This window comes from Crotalus tigris, unplaced genomic scaffold (genome assembly GCF_016545835.1).
Source record: "Crotalus tigris isolate CLP2741 ecotype Arizona unplaced genomic scaffold, ASM1654583v1 scf7180000017568.12009008, whole genome shotgun sequence".
NCBI lineage: Eukaryota > Metazoa > Chordata > Lepidosauria > Squamata > Viperidae > Crotalus > Crotalus tigris.
In genome coordinates, this window is record NW_024096478.1 from 7,140,066 (window position 1) to 7,168,000 (window position 27,935).

The following is a 27,935-nucleotide window of genomic DNA, read 5'->3' on the forward strand; positions in this document are numbered from 1 at the left end:
CTCCCTTGAAGAAGAATTCCACAAATACAGGTTTCTCTTGAACTCGCTGATACTGTTGGCTTCTACGGAGACTACATCTAATAGAACCTTCACCCAACTTTAGTTGGTGCACCAGTTAATGGTCTTGTCTGGAACAAGAAGACCTAGCAATGGTAACACATGTCATAATTATTACAAGATTAGACTATAGCCATGCACTATAGCCAGCCTTTGAAAAAAACTACCTAGAAAATACTGTACATTTGGTACAATCACTACAGGCTTATAACACCAACTTCTCAGATGCTCTACTGGTTCTGATATGTTTCTAGGCACATTTCAAAGTGCTGGGATTGATTTAAGCTCTACACTTGCACATGTTTCAGTCATGTTTCGGACTGGGATATAGTATGGAGACAGCATTTATTGCTCTTATTGATAATGTTTGGTGGAGCTGGGATAATGCAGTAGCTCAATGCTTGTGCTTCTTGATCTCTCAATGGCTTTCGATAGCATTGTCCACAGTATCCTTCTGACTGGCTGTGGAATTGGGAGTGGGAGACACTGGTTACTTCTGCACTTTCAGCTACTGCTCAAAGAGCAAGTGACAACCGTGGCCAGGAGGATCTTTGCACAGGTTCATCTTGTGCACCCCTTCACCTTTTCCTGAATTGGAAAATCCTTCAGATATTTATTCATGTCCTCATCACTTCACAACTGGATTATTGCAATGTACATGGGGCTGCTTTTGAAGACCACCCAGAAGCTGCAGCTGGTTTAAAATGCTGCATCAGTTTTCAGTATGCCCATATGTCACTGCTGCTATGCAAACTGCATTGGTTGGCAGCTAAGTGCAATTCAAGTTGTTGGTTGTTACCCATAAAGCTCTTTATGACATAGGTCCTATCTGAGGGACAGCCTATCTCCAATTGTTTTATCCATCTAGAATGCTCTGGTAGAGTACATGACTCCAGGCACTCCGAGTCTCCACTATTAAATCTGAGGAAGCATGTCTTCTCTGTCACAGTCATTGGCATTTGAAACATTATCTCCAAATGGATGGTGCCTACTCTCCTTGGGGTTCTGGAAAGCCCTTAAGGTTGGACTTTAGCCCTAGGCCTGGAGTTAATATATTTTTGGGAGACCTGTTATTGCTGTTGTAGACTGTATTGTACATTTTTAACTGCATGTACTACATTGGGATTTTGTAAGCTGCCCAAAGTGGAGTGAGTGGCAGTCATCATGATCATGCATGGCTGGGCTCCAAAGTATGTTCAGGACTGCCTTTTCCATCTGGAACAATTCTGATCTCAGATGGGGAAGCTCAAAGTCTGCTACATTTGTTTGATATGGGAATGGGAACCTGGAGACTCAATTTTCCCTCCACTCCCCCTTATGGAATATCCCTCTCTCAGGGATATTGTTACTTTTTTTGAATATTTATTATATGCTTTTATTTTATATTGTAAACTGTTAAAAGGCATTTTTATTAGGGGGCAGACTCCTCAAATCCTATTAAAGCATTTAAGGTCAACATTCCAACAAAAGGAAGTATTTTGAAAAAAAAACCATTCTGGTAAAAGAACCAGCGATACCCTAAATCTTAGTTCTGACAGATACAGAACACTCCTTGTTTAGCATCAAGATTCTAGCAGGATTGGTACAGAGAAAATCATTGAAAAATTGGGAGAAACAAGAAGAATGTGAACATATTTCCTCCTGCTCTGTCAGAAAGAGTTTGTCAGGACAAGAAGACATCATGGAAACTTCTCTGTGTAAAGAATATAAGTACTGTATATAAGTAGTTGGAAACTTTTGTCTTTGTGGTTCATATGTTTCTGTTTTGCAAGGCAACAGGAAATGAGGCAGAATAAAGGGGGAAAAACAGTGATTTCTCAATAATAATGAGACATATAGACTGCCAATTGCCCACAAGGGTAAGGAATTCTTGAAGCTGCAGATGCAATGTATCTGAAAGTGCCAGCTTGGGGAAGCTTGCCCCACCCTATGGCAATAATGTGGTGGCCATATTGCTAACCAGCAACATTTTTGTAGATGTTAAAACACATGAATGGAATCTAAGAGTAGTGATGCTTTGGATGAATGGATGGATGGATGGATGGACCAATCAGTCCTGTTTTTATCTGTTTATCCATTTATTTAGGCCTTTTCTTCCTCCTCTGATAAGCCCATGGTGACTCTAACTCTTGTGTAAAATGTATATTCTAAGCCAGGGCTTTTCAACCTTTTCACCCATTGTACCACTTTTAGGATATGGCAATATCCGAGTACCACCAGTCGCCTAGCAAGGTGTCAAAAACTTGATGACACCCCCCCCTAAAAGGAAAAAAGTGATAAAGTACAGGTAGTCCTCGACTTACAACAGTTTGCTTAGTGACTGTTCAAAGTTACAATAGCACTGAAAAAAAGTTCCTCCCCAAGCCACAGCCAAGCAAGACACCTGCCGGCCTGCTCGGCGGCATTCTTCCTCCAGTCCGAGGTTTTCACTGTTGTGAGCATTTCTGTTGAGGATTGGCAGTGGGAGTGGGGTGGGGGGTGTTTGGTTTTTATTCCCCCCATCTTCTGGGTATTGCAGCAGATTTTGGTCACTTCACATGACCCTGGGACACTGTGACCGTCATAAATATGAATCAGTTGCCAAGCATCTGAATGTAAATCACAAGACCCTGGAGATGCTGCAACATTCCAGCTGATCGGAGTTTCTTCTGGGCTCAATACTTTTTCTGGGCTCAGCAGAAATGCCAGGATCAGTGCTGAGCTCCAGCTGGAGCCTGGCTCTGGTGCTTCCACTGAGCTCTGACAGCCCTGCAGCTCCAGCCATCTCTCATTCAGGCTTCTGCAGTGCTGCCACCGGTTCAGCTCATTCCCTTCCCCCACTACCACTTTTCTAGGGTGCTCGCATATCACCTGCCAGGTGCCAGTGTACCACAGGTGGTACCTGTACCATTGGTTGAAAAGCCCTGTTCTAAGCAGCCATTTCAAACAGTAAGTCAAAATTTCTGTCCTTTCCATTATTTAATCTACCAATTGAAATCATTCTGAGTTGCCTGCAAAAGCAGAAAAGAGTGGATAATGAGTAGAGCAAAGATGATGCACAGTTCTGTGATATAACAGGCTATGGAGATAGATCCCAAAATGTTGGCACAAAATTAGCCAAGGCTGAGAGTGATGATAATTTCCAATGCACTGAATCCAGTGGAAATTGCAAAATGCTCACCATTGTCTTCCAGGTTGGATTCAGGACAGATGCAGGCAATATCATGTCAACTCAGGGAGGTTTCATTTCAGCTATTTAGGATTTGCTATCTTAGAAGTTTTTAATCTGTGCAATTGGGTTATAAACCCATTTTCTATTATTTTTTTTTGTTATTTTTGTTTTTATTAAAACAAAAAAACAAGCTGTAGATATGCATGAATGTATTGGAATTAGAAATTGACGATTGACGATTGCTTACTAATAAGGATTCAATTAATTTCTTTATCAAGGTGAATTTGCACAATATGACTCACATATTTTGGCTGTATCTAAATACATTGTGCTGTAATATTCCCCCCTAAATTAAGTAATCTAAAATTTTTGTATTATAGTTTGTTGCCGGGATGCTTTTAATCTTATGTGACGCAATCTTCCAAATGTCAGAAGTGCTACTTCAAGGTAAACATATATACTGTCGCTCTGCAGCCAAAGTAAACTAGTTTGTACAAGAAACAAAATGAGCACATTTCTCAATAAGAACCAATAATTTCTATGTGGCGTGCTACATGGAAGGTTGCTGTAGAACTTGTAATCAAACAGGCCCAGCAACGTTTCTTTCTTTCTTCATAATGTTTACACTGCAATCTTTCCATTCCAGGCATTTTAACCAATCAAGACAAACAGAGATGAGACTACATATTGTGAGCAGCTCAGGAGCCTGGCCTCTTTAGCAAATCTGATACAAAATCCTTATGGTTAGCAAGCCAACATACCATCAAGATATACTTGGATTTCCTAAAGATACCAGAAAAAAGACACACATTACGGTAAGCCTCTGCTTATACTTGTGTTTTCAAATCTTTGGCCATAAATACTTCAAATTTGTGACATGTATTAGTAACAAATGAAGGCTGTATGAAATCACTGGCCTAAACTGAGAATGGGGATGATTAATCTGAATTTTAGAAAATAATATTGTCATAGTTGATCCTCGCCCCAATCTTAATTTATGTTGTGGAATTATTCCAGAAGAGTTCATTCCATATATCCAAAGTTTACCATGCAAATGGAATGGCTGGGAGAGATTTTTCTTTTGGTAAAAAAGGGACAACGTACTGCTTTGTATATTTTTACAAGTGCAGGTATATTTTTCAGTGCTGAAACTAAGAAATTAGAACAATGGTAGAGAATTTACTTGTTTGAGCACTAGAGGGTATCATGAAACACTTGTACAGCTTCTCAAATATTGTCTAAACAAGAACATTGACAAAACTGACATGGTTGAAGGAGAAGTATGTAGACTTTCTGCCATTGGCAACATCCTATAAATAATATATATGAGTGTGTGTTTAATGGTTTTAATAGATTACTTGGAGATTCACTCCTAGATGCCACAACATCTAAGTTTATTGTGTTCAAGGACTGTTAAAACATCTCTTTCAAAAAAACTGTCTTTATCAGCCCTTGAAGGAAGCAAGATCAAGAAACAGGCATAGTTGTGTATCTTAGAACAGTGGTTCTCAACCTGTGATCTGTGGACCCCTGGGGGAGTGCAATGTCATCACAGGGGAAAGCTTGAAAAAATGTTATGATTTAAATTTTGAGTTAAATCTTGGGGTTCCATTGCCATGGTCTGTGGCCACAAAAGGAATTTAAAGGGGGGGGTCCGTGATGAAATAAAGGTTGAGAACCATTGTCTTAGAATGTTCTTTATTGCTGTAGGGTAGAATAACAGAATCTTAAAAACGTCAGAATTATTGTCTGTTCCACTTTACACAGAGCTAAATCAAGGTGGGCTTATTTTGTGTTTCTTTCTTTTGCTTTCCTCTTTCTTATGAATTAATAATCTTTTCTGCATCTCCCTCCCCTTAATGGTCCACTCATTCTTTCTCAAGGCCTAATCTACTTTCCTTCACATCCACCTCCCCCATCAGAATTACTCCCCTCCTTCAGTTGCAGATGACCCAGCATCTTGCCAAGGTTAATGGACAAGTGTTAAAGGGAAGAGCTAGATAGACTTGGAAATTGTTCCTTCCCTTTTGTTGCATGGCAACTGCCACTGGAGGGTCCAACATGGAAAGAAGCAAAGAGGCACTGGGGACTGTCTTGTCAGTATTGGTAGAAGTTCAAGGGGATGTGAAAATTTTAGATACACCTCAGGATAGCCCTTCCAATGAGTAAGATTTTCTAAATGTCCTAGCTTGCATTGAAAACCCAGAATATATTATACCTTTTATTATTCTTCCTCATCCAGAAGAAGAATGATCAATCACAATAAAATCATTCCAATGCACGTTCTTGGAATCAGCTATCTACTCATGAATCTGGCCATTTTTTGGTTCATCTTGCAGATTTTCCAGATTTGACCTCCCCCCATGATCAGAATGTCAAAAGCAGCTCTAAAATTTTGCATTATTATCTAGTAATTATTCAACAATGGATTATTTCCTTCTGGGAGGAGCACTGCTCATCCTCACTTAATAACCTGTCTCTTAACAATTTATCAAAGTTACAATGGACCTCCTGGTTCCAGAGTTCTGACCTTATTCTCAGTGGTCACATGATTGCATTTCAGCTATCGGATCATTTTTTATGGCAGATTGTGGTTTTCGTAGTCACATGACTGCAATTTGTGATGTTTTTACCAGTTTCCAGCAAAAAAACCCAACAACCCATAGGAATACATTGACTTGCTTAACACATTAAGTTGTGTTCTACTTAATGACTGCTGTGTTCGCTTAATGATCCTAGCGTTCACTGAAGAACTGCTGCAACAAAATCATAAAATTGAGTCTGGTCATGTGGTTGTCTCGACTTACGACTTCCATAACTTATGATGGAAATTCTGGGCTGCATTACAATCATAAGTTGAAGACTATCTGTATGTGGTCACATTTATTATCACACCATTGTTAAGTGCATTAACTTAGCCCATTTTGACTTTCAAGCTCTGTCATAATTTATGCACTGACCAGGTGAGAAAAATACAACAGTATATGATTTGAATGGTAATTGATTTTATATATATAGAATGGAATGGAATGGAATGGAAAGGAATGGAAGAGTTGGAAGGGACCTTGGAGGTCTTTTAATCCAGGCAGGAAACCCTATACAATTTCAGAGAAATGGTTGCCCAATCTCTTCTTAAAAACTTCCAGTGTTCAAGCATTCACAATTTCTGGAAGCAAGTTGTTCCACTAATTAATTGTTCTAACTATTTTAATATATAAATATAATCTGCAGTAGAAGTTCCAACTTTATGAAATAACTGTTAGGGTTTCAGATATCTAACATTCTACAACGGATAAGAAAAGAACCCATATTTATTAGACTGAACCATATCCAGCTGGTCTGGCAAAGGTTTACTAGTATCTCTAAAATCAGTTCTCTGCCTACTTTTGTTCTGTCTCTTGCTTTTGGGTAACTTTAAAGCTTTATTTTATATATGAGCTTTTTATACCTTGCATTAGAAAAGAGTTCTTTTAACTCCTGCATTTGCAGCCTACCCTTTGTAAGTATTGCTTGTGGAAATTATTGTTGTTGTGTCTGAGGCAGGGAGGAATGTTTCATTAAGCCTTCTATCCTTCTGAGGTCGATAAAATGAGGACCCACATTGTTGGGGCCATAGGCTGATTCTGTGAACCACTTAAAGAGGGCTGTAAAGCACTGTGAAGCGGTATATAAGTCTAAGTGGTATTGCTAGTGCCCTTTGTTTTCATAAAAAGCAAAGGTGTATTATGCTCAAAACCAACTACATCCCTTTCAGTGCTGATGGATGTGAACAGAGAAAAGAGGCCATAACCAAATGCTGCATTGGCTAATGCAAATAAAAAAAATCTATGAAACACATCAACGTTTTCTTCTAAATCAGATGTAATCTAGAGCAGGGTTTCTCAATCTTTGTGGTATCACGATCCCTTGAAATAATTAACGAGTTTATGTGATTTCCCCCCCACACACACCTTATTATACTTTGTTCAGAATCTGTTTCGCATATGCACAACTGGATCATTTCCAGAAGTCATACCTGGCACCTGGGCTCTCCTTCTGTAACTTTTGTAGCTCATAGTAACCACATATTTGACACACCCCAGGCAGGGCCAAGACACTCTTGTCTGTCTCACCTTCCTTGCCTCACAAGGCTTCTTCCAGTGGGGAAGGTCACCCTGAATCCCTGAAGTTGAGCATGCTGCAAGTCTGCCCTAAGAAACCCAAACTCATAGGATCCTATCTGTGAAAGGGTCTGTGAAAAAAAAACAACTGGTCATTACTAAATAAGGAACAGATGCAGAATGGCCCTTTTGCACAAAGGAAGGAGTGAGGGATCTTTCCATAGTGCAGGACTAAGAAAGAGGCATAAAAGTTTAAATATTGTTTCTGTACAAAGGGCTTGCTTCTGAAATACAGCATTAACTGTATTATGGCTTCCTAAGTTTTCTTCAGTAAGGAATTACTTACCAGGAGTTCTTAAGATTCTTGTGAGTTTTTCTAATTGCTAATAGTCCTGCCTCTAGGTGAAATCTGACATTCAAAAGGGATCATTCTCTTCTGAGAGATGGAAGAGAAGAGATGTTGCATCTTCTAGGACTGGATGCACCAGAATCTAGCATAAAAGGCTCCAGGAAGAGTGATTGTTGGAAAAGGGAGAAGGTGAATACCCTGGTCTTCAATGGATCACTTTAGGCAATGCTTAGGAGCAGGCTGGGATTTTTCCAGGTGCTGTTGTGAAGAGTGCAAAGGCTGTTGAAAAAGATTTCTGGTATTTAGATACTATGCGGAGCCTAGTCTAGTCTCAGCAGTCAGCAAAGTCTCCCATGTCCACACTGAGAAGGGATAAGGAACTTCCTCTTTCAGTTTTGCTTCTGTGCCCCAAATTTACAATTTGAGACCTTCTGGTATTGGGAATGTGATGGCACATGTGTAGGTATCATTCTTTCAGCACTGCAATAACTTGGAACATTCGTTGAATGAATGGCCATTAATCAAGGACTACCTGTATAGCAATAGAAAACCAGAATAACTTACACAAGCTATTTTTATTTATATGCAAACCAATACAATGTAAATAAATAGACCAGTTTGAATATGCTAGGTTTTTTTATGGGAAATTGCTAAACAATTATTTGTAAGACATAGGATAGTGAATGTACCCGGGATTTGTTTCTATTTTCATTGTTTGAATAAAAAATAATAATTCACCTTATTGGAAAGTTATGCTAATAATTCACCTTATTGGAAAGTTATATTTCCTATCTTGTAGGAAATATATACATTTTGATCTATTTTTTTTCTAGGCTACACAGATAAATGGTTTCCTGGCTTTAATAAACCACAGTCTGTATCTGTCTGTCTGTCTGTCTCCCTCCCTCTCTGTCTCATATACACAAACACACACAAATGAACTGCATGATGAGTAATTCTGATAATTGCATTAATCCCATCAAGTGTCAGCTTTTCCATTAACTAAGAAATATATAATACATAGGTGTGGTTGTTGGTTTGTACATAGGTAGTTTAATATTAAATCATGCCTATAGCTACTTGCATTTTTTTTGTTTCAAGTTCATTTCAGCAGTGTTTTTTATACATTCTTCATAAAAATAAATATAAAATATGAAAAGAAGAAGCATTGTTAGCAATGTGAATCAATTCACTAGAGTGAAGTTCCAAAAAATTGTAAGTTACAGTAATAGATAGGAACATCTTTTATATTGGACTTAATAGAACCTCTTTTTTATAGAGTGTGTATGATACATTTCTTTACTGCCCAGTTCCCAAGACTCTAGGCAATTTATGCAACCACATCCCCATTAAAGAAAACTTCACTGACAAGCAGCAATATGTCACCTAGTATAAATATATCAAAAAAGAGAGATATTATTGATAGCCCTGCTTTACCATAAAACCAAAAGAAAATATAAGCTGTCCCCAAATCTAAAATCAATTCTCAAAGCTCATACAAACAAAGCCATTTTGATAGTCTTCTAAAAAACCTAATACAGAATATTCTGCCCAAACCTCAGGATAAAAAGTATTCAACAACTTTGGGCCATTCACACAGAAGGACAGTGTCCAGGTTTATGTCTGACCATCTTTTCTCTGCAGTGGATAGGCAGAACTACTTTGGAGAAGACGGTACCAACGGTTTTAAATTAATAATAATTACATTAATTTTTGACAGGCTTTTCTAGCAAATCAATACAGGTTTAGACTAGAGTAAGAGTATTTTAATTAATAATTCTTGCCTGGTTTAGTTTACAGCTCACAGAATTATATAACTAGAGTTGTTTAGGGAAAAATTAAGCTTGTTCCATATGTCCCACATTAATTATTTTACAGGCTTGAGGGATTACATGATCAAGTAACATCAGTGCAAGGACAGCATACTATTATATATAGAATAATTGTTGCTCTTCCCATATTTATGGAGTCAAAGAACGTAAACTTCCAAATTTTCAGAGGCAAAAACCTCAGGGAGAAATTCCTATTTGTTTTGCAGAACATTGAATTTAGTAAAGAATAACCATTTTGAAGTTATGCCATAAGTAAATTTTATGGAAATGCCATAGAAAGTGTATGAAATATTGCATATCTTGTTCCAAATCTTCGATGTTTTTATTTCTTACTAGTTCTATTTTTATGACCCTAACCAAAGAAATAAAGCAGAATAATGCCTTACTGCTGTTATTTTGGAAATTCATATGGTAGATTTCAGCATTGCTATACACCTTGACTGGATCTAGAGCCCATTTCTACCTCTCCTTTTATCTAACAGTTTTTGCTCTCAAATATAGGTACAGATGTTGAACATCTGGTATCCCATCATCCATAGATATGGGAGAGAGAAACCAAGTGATGAGATGTGTATTGTGACATCACAATGCAAGCACAGCAATTTATATATTTGCATCCAATATTGGGCCACAAGCACAAGCAAGCAAAATTTCTGTCATAACATCACAAAGTACTTCTCGCTATTTTTTTCATCACTGTACTTAGTAGCTGTCTCCTATTAGTTCTCCAAAATAACAATGAATGTAAATTAGATAAAAAAATCTCTGTGTAAAGAAACATAGAGTAGGAAAGAGAAACATGATAAAAAGATAAAAGGAAATGACCGAGAATGAAGATAGCAGGTCTGGAAGAGAATGGAAATAGCAGATCTGGGTAACTCCTGCCATGCTACTTGAATATGTAAAACTGAATACACAAGGTGCATAAACCTTTGAAGTTGATCCTCAACTAAGATATCCATTCCATTTTGCATAGAATAAGAAGTAACTTCAAAAGGAATGTCTTCTGTTGAGCATGTTTTGAATTTAAATTTGTGTTGTTGAAGAACATTTCCATTTCCTTCAAACAGCATGACACAAACTAGGCATTTTTGCTTTGTGTCTGCAATTTACAATAATATAATATGAAGATCTGAAAGCACTAATGAGAAGAATCCCAATAGCAGACACCTGCATGTTTTGCATCAAGAAGGGGAAGAAGGAATGGTTAAAAAAAACACCTGCATTATTTAGCAGTTCTTAAAAACACAACTAAGCAGGTGCTGAAACTTGGCTGAAGTTTGTAAAAATTAGAAATCTGTAAAACAGTGGAAGGAACCAGAATTACATCAACTCAAGGAAGAAGTGGGGAAACATGTATTTGTTTTGTATAGCTGGATCCACTGATATTTCTTTGTTTCCTTCTCCATTAAACTCAGCTTCAGGTTATTTTAGTTAGCCATGCTATCTTATTGCTGATTAAATGCAAAAATGTAATTAGGTTCCTTAGGTTATTGTGGTTGTTATTATAATTAGATAATGGGGAAAAAATCTTCTAGTAAAGTTTTCACTAAAATCTAGATCAGGGGTCTTCAAACTTGGCCCTTGTGGACTTCAACTCCCAGAATTCCTCAGCCAGCATGCCTGGCTGAGGAATTCTGGGAGTTGAAGTCCACAAGTCATAAAAGGTCAAGTTTGAAGACCCCTGATCTAGATTATGTGGAAAGTTGCCTTTCCAACCTTATATCAAAATTTCTTGCAAATTTTTTTAAATTGCAACTCTTAACTGTCTACTAGATCTAATAGATAATTATCACTATGTCAAAGACTGTATTGATGCAATTGCATCTTAAATGTTGTCTATGGTAGCAAGTGATGTCTAACAGCAGAATAGAAAGAAGTATCAGAAAGATCCAAGTATATATAGCTGAAGTAATAATTCAAGTAGGTCAGGTAGTTGTTATGTCTAGAGTTGAATGGCAACTTTTCTATAGCTTTCTTACACTGAAAAACCTTCTGCTAGTTTACCTTCTAAGATTATTACATCACTGTAACCTGGAACCTAGGAAGGAGCAAGAAGAAATAAGCCAGAGACTCAAGATGTAACAAGGCAAGATATAAGCCAGGGGTCTTCAAACTTGGCCCTTTTATGACTTGTGGACTTCAACTCCCAGAATTCCTCAGCCAGCGTGCCTGATTTAAGCTGTTCCAAAGAGAGCTACCTTTTGCAGTTGACTGATCGTGATTTTGTCAATGCAGATGGTGTTCAGATGGTGCTCCGGTGATTTGGGGTTGCAACCAAGGTGCCTATTACTTATTAGTGCTATCTTTGCTTTCTTTTGCCACAGTTAAATTTGTATCCAGCTAATAGTTCCAGCAGCATATTGCATCACAGTGTGCTGTATTGTACCGTCCAGGCATTGACAGCTTTGATGCTGTTTACCACAATTCAGTTTTCTTACTCTTTGGATGTACTCCTTACTAATCACATTTTTAACTTATTCATATTTGATGTCATCCAACTGTAAAATGCCCAGATATTTGTAGGCTTCATCCTGACGGCTTCTGATGGTTTGGCTATTCAGCATTTCAATTCCATTGCTGTTTGCGATTTTATTCCACTTTATTGCTACTGCGTCATACTTCCCTAGGCCAAATTCCATTGCTATATCTGTGCTAAAAATTGATACAGTACTTTTTAGTGACTGGATTTCAATTTCTAATTTTCCATAAAGCTCATCAGATCATCAATATAAAAGAAATGTGGCATTTTGTTAGCATTTTTTGCAGTTTGATAGCTGAGATTTGTTTTCTTCCAAAGTGCTGAAAGTAGGATCATGGCAATGACAAATAATAAGCTAACTTGCAAGGTGCCTCTCCTAATTTGACATGCCCATATTTTTCTTTTCCAGTCACCAATTATGTATTCCACTGATTTTTGCTATAAATATACCAATGTTTGTACTGACACCATGTGTTTCCAGCACTTGATAATCCAGCTATGGAGTAAAGAATCAAATGCCTTTTTATAATCAATTCTGACCATATGTAAATTGTTCTTTTGGCTTTTTTCAATAACTATTAATCAAAAGTTGATCTTTTATAACTTTGCTTTTCTTTAATTTCCTTTCTTTCTGTTAGAAGGATGTTATTTTCTTCCAAATAAACTTGGGTATTATTTTCTACTATGCTACTGAGTAATTTAAACATCATACCCAAGCATGTTATTGGCCCAAAGTTTCTCTTTCACCAGTCTTTTTAGCCTAGAGTTGGAAGGTCAATTATATCCTCAGCCTTTTCACCTCCCAACATAGACCAGTTTAGGCTAAAACATATAAGGACTGGTTGCTGGAATTGGGTATGTCTAGTCCAGGGGTCGGCAACCTTAAAGACTCAAAGAGCCATTTGGACCCATTTCCCAGAGAAAATAAAAAACTGGGAACTACAAAACCCTGCTGTTTACTCCCCCGGCACGGAGTGCCCCTGCTTCCACCCCCCCCCTCGATGGAGCACTCCACCGCTGCTGCTGCTTCCCCCCCCGCATGAAGCGTCTTGCTGTCACTGCTTCCGTCACCCCGATAGAGCACTCCACTGCTGCTGCTTTCCCTCTGCATGAAGCACCTGCCGCCAGCCACTGCTTCCCCCCACCCCCGATGGAGTGTTCCACCGCTGCTGCTGCTTTCCCCGCGCATGAAGTATCCTGCCACCACTGCTTCCCCCATAGCCATGATGGAGCGCTCCACTGCTGCTGCTGCTTCCCCCCAGGACAGAGCGCTTCATCGCAACTTCCTCCAGTGGTGAAGATGGAATTTGGGAGGCAGCAGCAGGGTGTAGCCCAGGTGTGGCCCAGAGTGGCAGCAAAGCTTGTCCTCGACACTCAAACAGCCACCAGTGGCTTGGGTGCCTCTGCTCCATCCGAGTTAAAGAAAGCGGAGGCGCAGCAGTGGGATTGCTCTCAATAAGTCAGGCACACACGAGCGAGCAGCGCACCTGGCTCTTAATGTCTGAGAACAATCCCACTGCTGCACCTTTGTTTTCTTCATCTCAGATGGAGCAGACCCATCCAAGCTGCTGGCATCTGATTGAGTGGGGAGGACGACAAGGAGAAGAGCGTGAGGGCGGCTGGCCAGGTGGGGAATAAGCCAGGCGATGGTGGCTGGCTGACTGGGGAGGAGGGAATCATGGCCGATCTTGGGGAGCCTCTGCCAAGCCCCATGGCAGTGGCATTGGTAGCCCCTCCCACCCAGCCCATTTCCCCAGCTCCATACAAGTTGCTTGGCAAAAATCCCGTGCCCCCGATCAGGCCCACGTGGCACCTTCTTTCCAGCTCCACTGCGGTCCTCCGTCACTTCCTCTGCTGCCATGTGCAAACAAAAGAAGTGGGACTAAAAAAGTTCAATCAATCAATTCCAACTTCGCAAGATTTTTTTTTTTGATTGATTGAACATTTTTATTCTCACTTCTTTTGTTTGTGAGACTGCACACAGTGGCGGAGGACTGGGAGCTGCAGTAGAGGGATGAAAGAGCCGCATGTGGCTCTGGAGCTGTGAGTTGCTGATCCCTGGTCTAATTTAATGAAGAGAAGGATGAGGGATGATATGATAGTGTTCCAATATCTCAGGGGCTGCCACAAAGAAGAGGGAGTCAAGCTATTCGCCAAAGTGCCTGAAGGCAGGACAAGAAGTAATTGAGGGAAACTAATCAAGAAGAGAAGCAATCTAGAACTAAGGAGAAACTTCCTGACAGTTAGAACAATTAATCAGTGGAGCAACCTGCCTCCAGAAGCTGTGAATGCTCTTAACACTGGAAGTTTTTAAGAAGAAATTGGACAGCCATTTGTCTGAAATGGTATAGGATTTTCTGCCTGAGCAGGGGGTTGGACTAGATGACCTCCAAGGTCCCTTCCTCCATCATCATCATCATCATCATCATATCATCATCCACCCTCTTTGTAATCTTGTATTACATCAATCTCTAGCTCTAATCATAGTTCACAATAGCTATCTCTTGTGGGGCTATTTTAGGTATTTAAATAATAATGATAAAACAGCTCTCCTACTTATATGTATTGTGTTTTCAAACTTTCTTCTACCTTTTTGCAGTAAATACTCTTTACTAACTGTCTGTATTGTAGTTGGGAGAACTAAATAAATGTTGTGAGTTAAAAATGCATGAATTCCACCTTTAATTTACATTTTTTTATTATTGGCATACCACATTTCTGCAGCAAACTTAGCTTATTGCAGTCAAACCATAGCTGATATTGATTCTGTGAACTTCAAATAAAAAAAGTTCCTATCCAATATTTATAGTATAAAATTTTAAATTATCAGATGTGGAGCTTACATATGTGCAGCCTCTTGTGTCACCATCTCACCTTTTTATTTTTAATCTTAATACTATTTTTGATTATTATTTAATGATAATAATCTCAATAAGGATAGGATTCCTAAATATGGATTGTCCTAAAACATTATCTCCCCGCTTTCTCTTGCAAAATGCATTTTCTGATCCAGAGACAATAATGCAATGCATTTTTTTTTAAAATCACTTTGAGAGTCTTTGATATCTCAGGAAACAAAGGCCATTCTCTGTAATACAGATTAACTGGATTCCACATTCAGATTTAACTACTGATTTATAGAATGGGTTTCTTATTATTTAGATATCACTTTCTTCCTTATCCAGTTCTATTCCACGATACCTGCAGTCCATCATAGAAAAGTAAGGTTGTGTTCATTTTACCTCCCCCCCCCCCCCATAAGACCCTGTTTATTGATCCTGTCTTCTTTGTATTGTCATCACAGGGAATTTTTTGAGCAGTGTTACTACAGTCTCTTATTTTTACACTGATTTTCTCCTACTTTGTTGCTAGCAAAGAATGACATTTTACTCTCCTAATGCTTTAATGCTGGCATTCCTAATTACAGTGACCAGCATGGCAGCACTTCTCTGTACCTTGCATTACCCCCCCCCCCATCCTTCTAGTTGTGCCATTTTCTATAATTAAGGAAATGGCACATCTCAAGAAATTGCAGGCTGAGGCCTGTGGCAGAGAAAAATGACAGAATAAAATAGAAAGAAAGCTTTGGATTGGCAGGGGAAGCTAATGGAAACACAGAGAAGAAATTGATCTGAAATAAACAACCCTCAGCAAACACCTGGCTGGTGGTGAAATTAGATTTAAATCCTGAAAGATAATGTTCTGCTGAATATGGGTCACACCACTGAACAGATCTTTATCTGCTCTGAAATGTGCAGTCATCAGAACAATAGAACCCATTACTCCATTGCCAACTATAAATAGATAGCTTGGAATTAAAACATTGAAAATTAATACCTGAGTTTTCTTGCCCTAATATTATACTGACTTCATCTTTTTCTTTCTCACCATTCACACAAGGAAAATGGCCATACAAGCAAGAGAGCTGGAATGGCAATATGAGGTATAGGATGCTCCTGGATGGATGGGGGGGGGGGGGAAATAACTTTAAAACTGTGGAATGTTACCTGTCTTAGGTAACTATTTCACTGAACTGCAGTAAAATAAAGCTGTTGTGTGGACTGATGCTAATTAATTTGGGCAATTGTGCTCTATTTAAATTTTAAAAATTTAAATATTTTATAAGCAATTACTTAATTTAAGGCTTAGTTAACTGCAAATTATTTAGCTGGAAGTTGGTATACTAATAACAACCCAAATACACTGTATTAGGTGATAGTTTCTGTCATTCCCACACTGTTTATTCCAACAAAACTGAACAGTATCAGCCTGGATTTAGGCAAATAAGGAATTTTAGGAGTGTACTCCCAACTGTCTAAGAATTCCTGGAGGTGAAGTCTCAAGAGATCTAAAGGGATTTAGTCAGGGAAGGGGTAAGTTTCTCGATCCTCCAGGGTCAACTTGAAGATAGGATTTGGTAGGAATTGCAATGCTTTCTGCAGAGATAGATAGAGAGAGAGAGAGAGAGAGAGAGAGAGAGAGAGATTTGGGAAGAGAAAGAGAAACTTGTGTCATTAAGCCGAGAAACCTGTCCGTTTGCTTCTTTTTTTCAACTCCTCTGCCTTGGAGCAAGATTGTAAAGATATGAAAATGTAATAAGCATAAACCTTACCTCTTCTATTGGAATAATTTGTGTACCTTCTCAATTAAATCTGTTTTCATCTAGGACTATTATGGCACAAAAAATGGGCAATTAATAAATACTCAGAAAGCAGTCTTAGGAGAAAGCTTACGTGTCCCTCCTCCCCCAGTTAGGCATGGAGGGAATAATACAACCCATTTATATTTGTCAGGACATTTATGCCAGACAGTTTGTTTGCTCACAGCTGTCAGAAATCCCCTTTCTCCATAAAAGCAAAGAAAGCTGTCCATGGATGTTGTGCCTGGAGCAAGCTGAGGGCAGTGAAAGTTCTTTAGGCTTCTTTAGGCTTTGAAGTGAAGGTTCTTCAGGCTTTGGAAGTTCTTTGACCTTACCCTGTTTCCCCTGTCTCGAATTGTCCCTGGTTATTGATTCCCTGGCAGGCCACCTTCCATTTTCATCCAGCAAGCTCCAGAGCTGGCCAGCTGCCACAGAATTGGTTGCCTTGGCTGCGTTTAGCTGCATAGGGAGTGTACAGAACAGAAACTCTCAGCTGACACAGCCTACTTCTGCAGTAAACAGCCCACATGCACTTAGCCGAGGGGGCTGGGCCTTCAGCCTACGTAACAACTGGAGCGCGGGGATTTATCATTAACTCCTTTAAAGAGCAGCACAGCAGCTTGAACAAGCTGGAAGCTCTGGGCTTATTCGCAGGTAAGAATTAATAAGCCAGAAGAGAAAAATCTGAAAGTGAATTGCCGGTAGTGAAAATATTTTCCAACACAGCAGGTCAATCAGATGTATACTTAGCAAAATCTACAGGATAGCCATTCATCAAAACCAGGTAGGTTTCTGTTCTAGCCTGGGTGACTGGAAAGGTTACATAAACACATTCCAGATTCTTCTCATTCCACTCTCTTCCGGAGAAAGCAAGGTCAGGAAGAATTGAGGGGGAAAGCTACTCTTTCCATGATTTTCACTAATCTAGTAAGTTTTCCACCATTAACTTTCTGACAGAGCTTTGGTGCACAGGATAGACCTGAAAATTAATTAAGCAGATACAAGTTGAGACAGGATGCCATGCCAACTGACATTGGTTAAAGTTTGTTTATTTTCCTGCCACTATTAATAACATAAGGCAAAAGGATAATGGAGGAGGGGATGGGGGAAAATAAAGAAACCAAACATGTCTGAATGCCATTTTTCCTGGTTAGTGCATATATGGTGTTTACATGTTTAGAAGGAACATGTGTTAGAGTGCTGCTGCTGGGATTTGACATTTTATTACTAAAGGCCTGTTTTGATGGCTCCCCATTATTAAGAACAGTCAGAATATAGATATTAAAAAAGCAGGGTGCATATGAGGAGGTTTTTATTATTCTTATAGGCAGAGATGTTGGCCTTGTTCTTGATGTTAGTAAGTTTTCTATGGAGTGTTACAATCTCACAGATGTTATGCTACATTTTTTCTATATACTGATCTGTACTGTACTTTCATATGATTCCTGGCAAAATACCCAGCTTTCCCTCATTATTTACTGCTGTCCTTGTAATAGGACTTAGTGTTTTAAAAATCTGGATGCTAGATATACTGTAGAAACTTGGTTTGTAGCTACATGGCCAGTGACTGGCCCAGAATTAACTCTTCAGTTATATGCAAGTATGCACACACATTTTATATGTATGTATACATGTGTGAATATATATACAGACTGTACATGCATACACATATATGTATAAACATATACAGTATGTATGCATGTATACACATAAACATAAGTATATATCTGTAGAGAAAGAGGGGGAAGAACTGAATTTGGGACATATGAGTATTTGTGTGTGTGTGTGTGTATGTGTGTGTTGTTGAGCAATATGACATCCACTTTTCAACATTTCTGATTCATCTCCAAGGATAAAATTATACCAAGGTTAAGCTCTTTCATCTCCACCTAGCATTCAGGAAAGGAACCATCATATTCCTTGCTTTCCAGAGTCACATTGATCTACTAAGATTAGGAAGTACAACTAGCAGAATTGCGTTGATGTAAGAAAGTTACAGTAAAACTATCACTCTGAATTTTAATGTAGACTTAATATCTTCATATATCTTTTTTCTAATCTTTAAGCCATAGTTTTAGAAAAATCCACATCCTTTCTGTTGTGTCTCTACAGAAAATATCAAGTATCATCTTATACTTAGTTTATATTAAAATTGTCCATGGCAATTGTAGACAAACCATCTCAGATAATCTCAAAGAAAACCAGAAGAATTATAAGGCAAGAGGAATCTTCTCTAGTAACCTGGCTTCAAGATGTAGCATTTTACATTTGTTTGGAAACAAACTGGTAGCCACTTCTTGTAGAACAACTATAATGTGTCTTTGAGTTCTTCTAGAAATCACTTCGACTGCTCAGTTCTATAACAGCTGAAATTTCCAGATTAGACACAAGGACACGCCCAAGCAGAGCATATCACAATAGTCAAAATTGAGGTTACATAGTTCACTGGTGTGTGCTATACTGTAGTTTGAAAATCATTTTAAGGATGAATGTGGCATATCAGCCAAAGTTAATCAAACATGACCCTGAACATTGCTTCAATTTGAAGAATGAAAAAAAGATTAAGCTTCAGATCCATCTTTCAGGAATGCCACCATTTAATAGCTCTCCATTAACACCCCAATTAACAACTATAAGCCACACACAGTCAGATAACACAAAAATACTATGTGTAGAAGAGTGCAGTGCATACATTATGGAGACTTCTGAAGGTCAATGCTCCAGCATGAGCCTGACAGCTTGGAAGAATAAACGTCTGGTCTAGGTGACTGACTCAGATGGGATCCTGCAACATTATCCTGGGACACATGTATTTGCCTTCATTTTCAATTCCAGTAAAAGCCATGATGGCATCATTGGAATGGATGAGGCCAGTATTTATCTCCCTTTCTTTTGATTTCTCAGTGGAGGTTAAGGAATAGGAATTAAAATGGAGGCTTCTGAAAAGCAAACTCTTTCCATTTCTTTTGGATGTGGGAAAGTTAAAATGATAATGGAAGCAAGTCTCCTATTTCTCACTTTTAATTAGGAAAAAAGAAAAAGGGGTTGCCGAAGAAAATTGTTGCTGTAAATTGACAGATTTTATGTGGAATTGTGTGATCTTAGAATGAGAAGATGCAAATGAAGTGCTGTATGCCAACTATTGTGGAATCTGAAAAGCATTGGAGACTGAATGGAGCCTTGTGATATATATACAGTACTGTACTAGTTGCCATTTCACAAACCATTTCCAGAAGATTCCATATGAAATTTATCTGAGAGATAGGAGCAGAACCATTACCATAATACTTCTATTCCCAAGTCTGTCAAGTATTTCAGAGGAATATTATTGATTTTGAAAATTGTTGAGGAGTCAAAAAAAATTAACTGGATTACTTTTCCCTTTGTCAAGTCCCAAACTTTATCCATTAATATGTCCAAGGTAAGCTCAATTCCTATCCTACCCTGAAGCCAGTCTGAAATTGGCCAAGATAATCTCCTTTCTACAGAACTGCCTGCAGCTGAGAAGCTACCACCTTCTTTATCACTTTTACAAAGCATGGCCGGTTAGGGACCAGTATACAATTACCATTCTCTAATTGCTTCACAAGAGCTCTTATGATACTTTATTGTGGGTTCATTTGGGATGATTCAATATGTCTTCCACCCAGCAGGCATAGCTTTAAAAATCAAATATTATCTGGCTTTTTTAGTATCTAACTGAACCCTCTTTCTGTGTTCTGTGTTCCCTAACACAGCATTTCTCAGCCTCAGCAATTTTAAGATGTGTGCCTTCAATGCTCAGATTTCTCCAGCATCTGGCTGGGGAATTCTGGAAGCTGAAGTCCACACATCTTAAAGTTGCTGAGGTTGAGAAACACTGCCCTAAGAAGTGCTAACAGCAAGTTAACAATTGACAAAATGTTAATCAGTTATACCCTGAAGTCTTTTGCCTCCTAACTGCTCTCCGCAGCAAGCATCATAGGCAAACAGCAGGTGCTAGCACATGGCTCTTAATCTCTGTGTTTTTACTGACTTATGATCCTTTCCTCTCCAATAAATGTATATACAAATATTAAAATGTTAATGTATCCTGTTTAGATATCTTGTAACCCTTTGGTTCAAGGAAAGGCAGGACAGACAAGTTGGTACAGATTTCCCCCTTGAAGTATCCTGTGTGTTGCTTCAAAGAGGCACAGCAAATAGGTCAACTTTACTAACATAAACAACCCTATCTTATATTAATTTTCTCCAGTCGCGATAGTTTTGTATAAGCCCATTTTTCTGTCATTCCTCTTAGCTTTGTGGACATGCTGTTGTTTTTTGGAGGGTTTGGGTGCTATTTTTTTTTAATTGTTTCCTTTACATTTTTATTGTAATTGTGAGCCACCCAGAGTCCTGATACATAAAGATGCATGGTGGTGACTATATAAGTTTCTTTAATAATTAAATGAATTAAAATCTCTACTATTACTTCTGGCATTGCTGTTTTAAGCGCTGTAGATAAACTGCTTTCACTTTCAAATTCTCTTTTCCTAATACAGTATGTGGACAGAGTATTTTTTAGACTACTGGCTCATGTTGTAGATTTGTTTGTCTCAATGTCTCTCTTTCTTGGAAATTCCAAATTGGTGAATCACTTGGAAGTAAATTTCATCCTTTATCTCAGACTACAGATTGTTTTTCTTTTGCTTGCACATAGCTCTTAGCTGACTATGCTTCTTTCTGTTGCTCTCACAAATATTCATCTCCTGGCTGTTACACATTGTTCTCTTTCTGGAGTGGCATCTTCTGTCTTTTGATGAACTGATATGTTCTAGGCTCAAATATGCAACTCCTTCTTTATCATAACCCAAACGCAGCAATACAGTCATCCTGCCCTTTAGTTAGTAGCTGGCGAATAGATGCAAATTCCTGTTTTCTCTAGAACACTTTTCCTATTGTGCGGGATAGAATTTGTATCTTTCAGAAGTTTGGCTTCTGTCCAAAAAACCCTGCATGTTTTCAGTCTGTTAAAGCTGTGCTTTACATGTGAAGGAAAAGTCTGCATTTTCAAAGTCTTCAATGTGAACCTCTTTCCACGTACTTTAATTAAACAAGAAAACACTTCTGTATTGAGCTTGCTAATTTATCTGTAACCAAACCCTGGTTTAGAACAATCACATCACATTTGGGATTAATGAGAAAAAGTCTGATGAAAGCCAAAATACATGTGCCATGAATAGTTTTGCCTTTTCTCGGAGAAAATATTCAACATTAGTTTACCCATTAACATTTAAACAAAAGCTTATATCATACTCTAAAACTTCGAACATTTACATTTTTGACGATCAATAATATTATTTGTCACATATTTAACATTTAAATAAACAATCCTCCTCAAATTAGTACCACTTTATAAAACCCTAGTAAGACCACACCTGGAAAACTGCAGCCAATTTTGGTCACCATATCTCAAAAAAGATGTTGAGAGTTTGGAAAAAAAATCAGAGAAGAGCATCAAAGATGATCAAAGGCCTGGAGACTAAAACGAAGAACGGCTCTGGGATTGGGCTTGGCTAGTCTAAAGAAAAGAAGAAATAGGGGAGACATGATACCAGTGTTCCAGTATCTGAGAGGCTGCCACAAGGCAGAGAATCACATTATTCACCAAAGCACCAGAGGGAAGGACAAGAAACAATGGTTGGAAACTGATCAAAGAGAGAAGCAACCTGGAATTAAGGAGAAACTTCCTGACAGTGAGGAGGACAATCAATCAGTGGAACAGCTTACCCCCAGAAATCATGGGAGCTACATCACTGGAGATTTTCAAGAAGAGACTAGACATTCACCTGTCTGAGATGGTATAGATTCTCCTGCTTGAGCAGGGGGCTGGACTAGAAGACCTCCAAGGTCCCTTCCAGCTCTATTCTATTCTATTCTATTCTATTCTATTCTATTCTATTCTATTCTATTCTATTCTATTTTGTCCCAAATTGCAAACTCTTGATTATCTTCTTGTTTCAAAACCCTGATCCTGATGGTATGATTCTGCTTGGAAATTTTAGTCAGTGTTTTCTTTTCATTTGAAACAATTAAACAGAATTCAGGAACAATTTTCTTTATCTGACTTAAGTTCCTCTAATTTTCTGCCAGCTGGAAGGAAATAAGAACAATAGAATGAGGTATATTCTTTTTCAGTCAGCATTTATTCACTACTTTCTGTAACAAACAACATGTATGTGCTTCACAATAATCTTCCAGCAAGTCTTTTCAAAGCAAAAGAGTTTTACACTTCGGTCCTGGGGGTATGTTCATCGCCACCTATCGTTTCGGAAGAGAAGAAGGTAGAATTGCAGTCTGAAGAGCCTATATTGATGAAAATTGGGAAATTTCAGACTGATGAAGGAGCAGAGGATAACTCGTGTATTACATAAACGCAAAGAAAAGGAGCAACAGAAGAAGGAGGTTAAGGAAGCCACACAAGTACTTGTTTCCGAGTCTGCGGGAGAAGCAAGACCTATAAACTTTTTGGAGCAACCTTTAAGGGCAGAATTCCAAGCACTTTTCTCGAGGTTTTTGGATAAGAGAGATTGATAAAGAATGTACAGATTGTTTTCAGGTTATTGATAGATTACAGTTCACTGTGGATGGAATTGGTTATTGGTAAAGAGGAGAGAAAGATTATGGAGATCGAATGAAAACTTTAGATAACAAGTTTAAGTTTAGTAATTCAAGGGGTATTCAAAACAGTATCTTGTTTTAATGGTATAACTATCGTTTATATGTTTATTTTTGTGTTTGATGATAAAGAAAGAGGGAGAGATTAGATTTTATATAATATAAGTATGATATTATGGAGATTGAATGAAAATTTTAGATAGGTAGCGTATGTTTAGATATCTAAGGAGCATTTAAAGGAATATTTTGTTTTAAATATGTATAAGGGAATCTCAATGTTATAAGTAATGTTTATATGTGTGTTTTTGAGGGTGCTTATAAAGAATGATGGATAAATTTTAAATAATATAAGTATGACATTAGAAAATGTTCAGAGTATTTTATAATGTGTTTAATGATTGTAATCATAATTTTTTTTTTGCTTTTTATATATTGGTCTTAAAGTATTTTATAATTTGTTTAATTATTGTAATTAATTGTTTATGGTATACAGTGTTTAAAAATTTTTTCCTTTAAGTTGTAACTAAGCCTGTATTCAGCTCTGAGAAGGTTGGGGGAGGGTTGGGGTGGGTTGGGAGGGTTTGGGGAGGGGAATCTCTTTTTTTTTTGTAAAATTTTAAAAAATTCTCAATTAAAAAAAAAAAAAATCTTCCAGCAAGTCTGCTCTAGGGATGACAGTTTCATTTTGAAAAAAGAAGATTAAAAGTTTGCATTTTTAAAAAAAATATAGAATTTTTAAATGTTTTTAAGCCTTGAATCAGAAGTTTGTGACTGTCAGTGACTGTTTGCCCATGGAAGGAAAGTGCACAAGGACCATATTTTTTGCAATGTTCACTTGCTGCTTTCGGAGAAAGAGGGATGCCAAACAATAACAAGGCAGAGATTCTTATACACTCTGGGACTGAGAGGCAGGAAATTCAAGGGATCTGATTCCTGGGCAAGTTTTTGTTCAGGAAGTGAGATAGATGTTAAACAGGGGCAATCTTTTCCTATTGTAAAACAAGAGCCACACCTCTATGACAGGGTGGAATATTAAGACAACCAGACACACAATTTTGATTATGGGGGACTCCAAGCTCAGATGACCCTTTTGACAGACAGGTGAGAGATTTCTTTACATGTGCAAGTGAGGAAAACAGGAAATGACAGAGGAAAAAGGGGGGAAAGAGTTTGCAACAGAAAATGGGAGAAGGAGAAAAGAGAGGCATGAGGAAAAACTGGAGGTGGGAAGAATTTGCGGCCTTATTTCCTTATTTTTCATCAGACTGATACTGTTCACTGGTATTGCACTATTACTGAGAACTTATAGAAGAGAGAAATCTATGTTTGTGAAGCATTTATCTTTCTCATAGCTCTTAATAATTATTCTGTGTTTGCTATTTGAATTTGGGGTGGTGGTCGTGTTATCCTGCCCTTTTTTATTACTTTTATAAGTAACTCAAGGCAGCAAACATACATGGTACTCCTTCCTCCTCCTATTTTCCCCACAACAACAACAATTCTGTGAGTTGAATTGGGCTAAGAGAGACTGATTGATCCAAAATCACCCAGCTGGTTTTTCATGCTTAAGGCGGGACTAGACCTCCGTTTCCTGGTTTCCAGGCTAGCACCTGAAACAACTACATCACTCTGACATTTTTAAACTTCATTGTAGGAACTGCTTGTGACTGAATTGCAAACAATTTTTTTTCCTGATTTCGTTTGGAATTCCTTCTTTAGTTCCCATTCTTTGTTACTGAATACCGCATGCCTGCAGTAAACATGGCTTCTCACCGTTAAAGTGCAGCTAGTACTGACACTGTGTTTCCATAGTTTGAGGGGATTTTCTATGATCTTGATTGAGCTGTTGATATTTGCCAATTTCCTAGAGGGAAATTTCAGCGGGCAGAATATGGGCAGAAAAACAGGTGGTCTTTTGTTCTATTGCTTGGGGTTCACTGACAGATCAGGGATGCTCATGGTTGGTGAGTGGTCTGGGTGACAAGGATAACATGGGAGTCTTGCCTCTCACAGTGTGGCTGAAGCTCAGTCCTAATCCAGGTTAGGAGTTACTCCAGCAATGGAAATTGCACTTCTTCCATTCCTCAATAAATGCTCAGGAAAGGCAGAAATGCAGTGGCATTTTGCCATAATGTTCTGCTGGCCCTACAGGGGCATCATTTACATTGTAGTGCTTTCACATATATTGAGTTAGGTATTCAGCTAAAGGACATGAAAAAGGGGGGAAATGAATAAATGGCGCCATAGTAGTTTAAAAGGCATGGAATAATTGAAATACCAATTCTTTCTTTGTAATAACCTAATTAGGTAGCTGATGCTTATGCTGTCCACATCCTGCTTTAGCTGTTCGAGCCTTCCTTCTCTCTTCAGGCACAAATGGGTTGACAGCCTGTAGGCGGAATACAGTGCTATTTGCAAGAGACATTGTCAGCTACTAGTACCTTCTGCTGGAGACCCAGCAGGAAATACAGAAGCAAATGGACATTTTAGTCATGGAAAATCTCTATAGGAATATTGCTCCCTTGGTTGTGATTTTATTTTTAAAGAGTCATTATAGTGACTTTATTGATTTATTTAATTTGGTTTTTATGCCCTCCCACTTGAAATATGACTCTGACTAGCAAACAACAGTTAAAATAAGAATAAAAAAATCAACCAGCCCCTCCCGAAGAAACATCATGCCAGAGTCAATGCACATAACCCCTGAAAAATGGACTCATAAACATCCTGCCCAATGCCCATGACAAGAATCAAGTTTTTAATGCCTTATAGAAAGTAATCAGAGTCAGGGCCACAGGGCAGGCGTGGCAATAGAAAAGGTATGTTTCTTTGGTTCCATCAGGTAACATTGCTTAATTGAGGAAACCAGAAGTGTGCCAACTTTGTTGGATTTCTGCAGGCAAATAAGATGGATAACCCATTTCAGTGCCATGAAGGGCATTATAAATGACAACCAGCACCTTGAATTTACTCAGAAACCTCCTGAGAGCCAGAGTAGTTCATGAGCTGGTGTTATCGCAAGGAGTGAACCAAGACCAAGGAGCCATGGTAGCAAAGTGCTTAGAATGCAGTATTGTAGACAAACCCTGCCCACTGCCAGGAGTTCGATCCTTCCATCTTTCTCAGGTCGGTAAAACGAAGAGGCAATATGCTGACTCTGTAAACTGCTCAGAGAGGGCTGTAAAACACTGAGGAGTGTTATGTAAAGCTAAATGCTATTGTTATTGCTAAGATATACACATAACTACACATACTATCACATTTTGGACTAGCTGGGCTAGCTGCAATTTCTGTGTAGTGTAGGATATATAGCAGTAATTCAGAAGGAAAGTAACTGGGAGCAAACCTGATCCAGGAATGTGCACAATTGGTACACAAAATGTAATTGTGCAAATGCCCTTCTAGCCATGGTTGTCTTTTAAGCTTCAGTTAAGACTTTAGGAGGACCTCAGGTTGTGCAACAGTTCCATCTGGGTCAGTACAATCCTTTTCAGAACTGTCAAGTCCTGTGAGATTGACAAGATTGGGATTCTGGAGATATTTCTAGATTGCTTTCCTGTTAGTAACATAATGTCACAGAATCTTGAAAGCTTATCAAAATAATTCTCTTGTACAAGTTATATCTTGTACTTAAGGCGTGAATCTCTTTCTCATCACTTGGACTCAAGAACCTTTTCTGTAATGGTGCTACTTCATCCTTTGTATTGGTCCTCTGTGTTCACATGATTTCTTAGGCATTTATTAAATGCAACCACCCCCAGTTCTTCAGCACTTTCTTAAAGGCAGCCAAGCTTGAGACTATGTGGATCTTGGAAGTAAAGTTGTTCCAGACGACAGAGAAGACATGCTTCCCAGTTCCCATGATATGACATTGCTTTATAGGTGGGACCTGGGTCATGCCAACTCTAGGATTTTCCTGGCTCTGAAGGATTTTACTGATAACTGGGGAAAGGCCCAGATCCTATACCATTTAGGGTTTATGGAGGCATCCAGCAACCTTCTGGAAAGGCCTCTGGCTGTGAAATGCAGCCCAGGGGATACTGCAGAAGAAGTGGGCCGGCAAGGAGAGGCAGGCTGCAATAGTAAGTGGGTGTGGGGTGTGTGGGGTGTGTGGAGCAGCTTCAGCCCCCATCCGCACTCTACCTTGATTTTTAGGCATGTGCCTTGCCCCCAAACTAGGGTTTATTTTTGGGGTAGGGCTTATATTAGGCTCACCCCCAAAATCAAGCTAGAGCTTATTTTCAGGGTAGGTCTTACTTTCAGGGAAACACAGTAGTTGTAGAAGACTTATCAGGGAATGCCTTTAATGTACCATTTGAATAGTCCTCAAGGACAGCCTATTGTAGAGTACATTGTTGTAATCACACACAAGGTGTCTAAGGCATGAGTAACCATGAATAGTGCCTCCCTGTCAGAACCCTGTGTTCTGGGTGCATGGGGTTTCTTATTCTTTTTAGGTTCTGGCATTCTCCGGGGGGGAGGGGGAAGTTTGAGGTGCCAATGTATATTTCCTTTGCTCTGTCTCTTGTTCTATCTTCTTTGATGTGTCTCTAATGAGGAGAATGGAATGTACCTCCAGCCATCTGCCTTATCTCCGAATGTGGAAGAAATGGCGTAGCCCACCTAACAGCTTTGGAAGCAGCACCTTATCACTCTGTTCCCATGGTGTTTTCACACCTGTGGATT

At 38.7% G+C, this 27,935-nt stretch overlaps 1 protein-coding gene across 4 annotated transcripts in view; it reads left to right on the forward strand.

Annotated features, from left to right (window-relative positions):
- ARHGEF37 (Rho guanine nucleotide exchange factor 37) overlaps positions 1-27,935 on the forward strand; it is an 87,824-nt gene that overhangs the window by 17,555 nt on the left and 42,334 nt on the right. For 2 of the 4 annotated variants that reach the window (XM_039352649.1, XM_039352680.1), the window contains exon 1: positions 17,222-17,394. The gene's annotated coding sequence lies outside the window, so the exon portion shown is untranslated. Of the gene's footprint in view, positions 1-3,854; positions 4,024-17,221; positions 17,395-24,275; positions 24,351-27,935 lie in introns of those variants that run through there. The other 2 variants (XM_039352659.1, XM_039352669.1) reach the window with 2 other exon arrangements.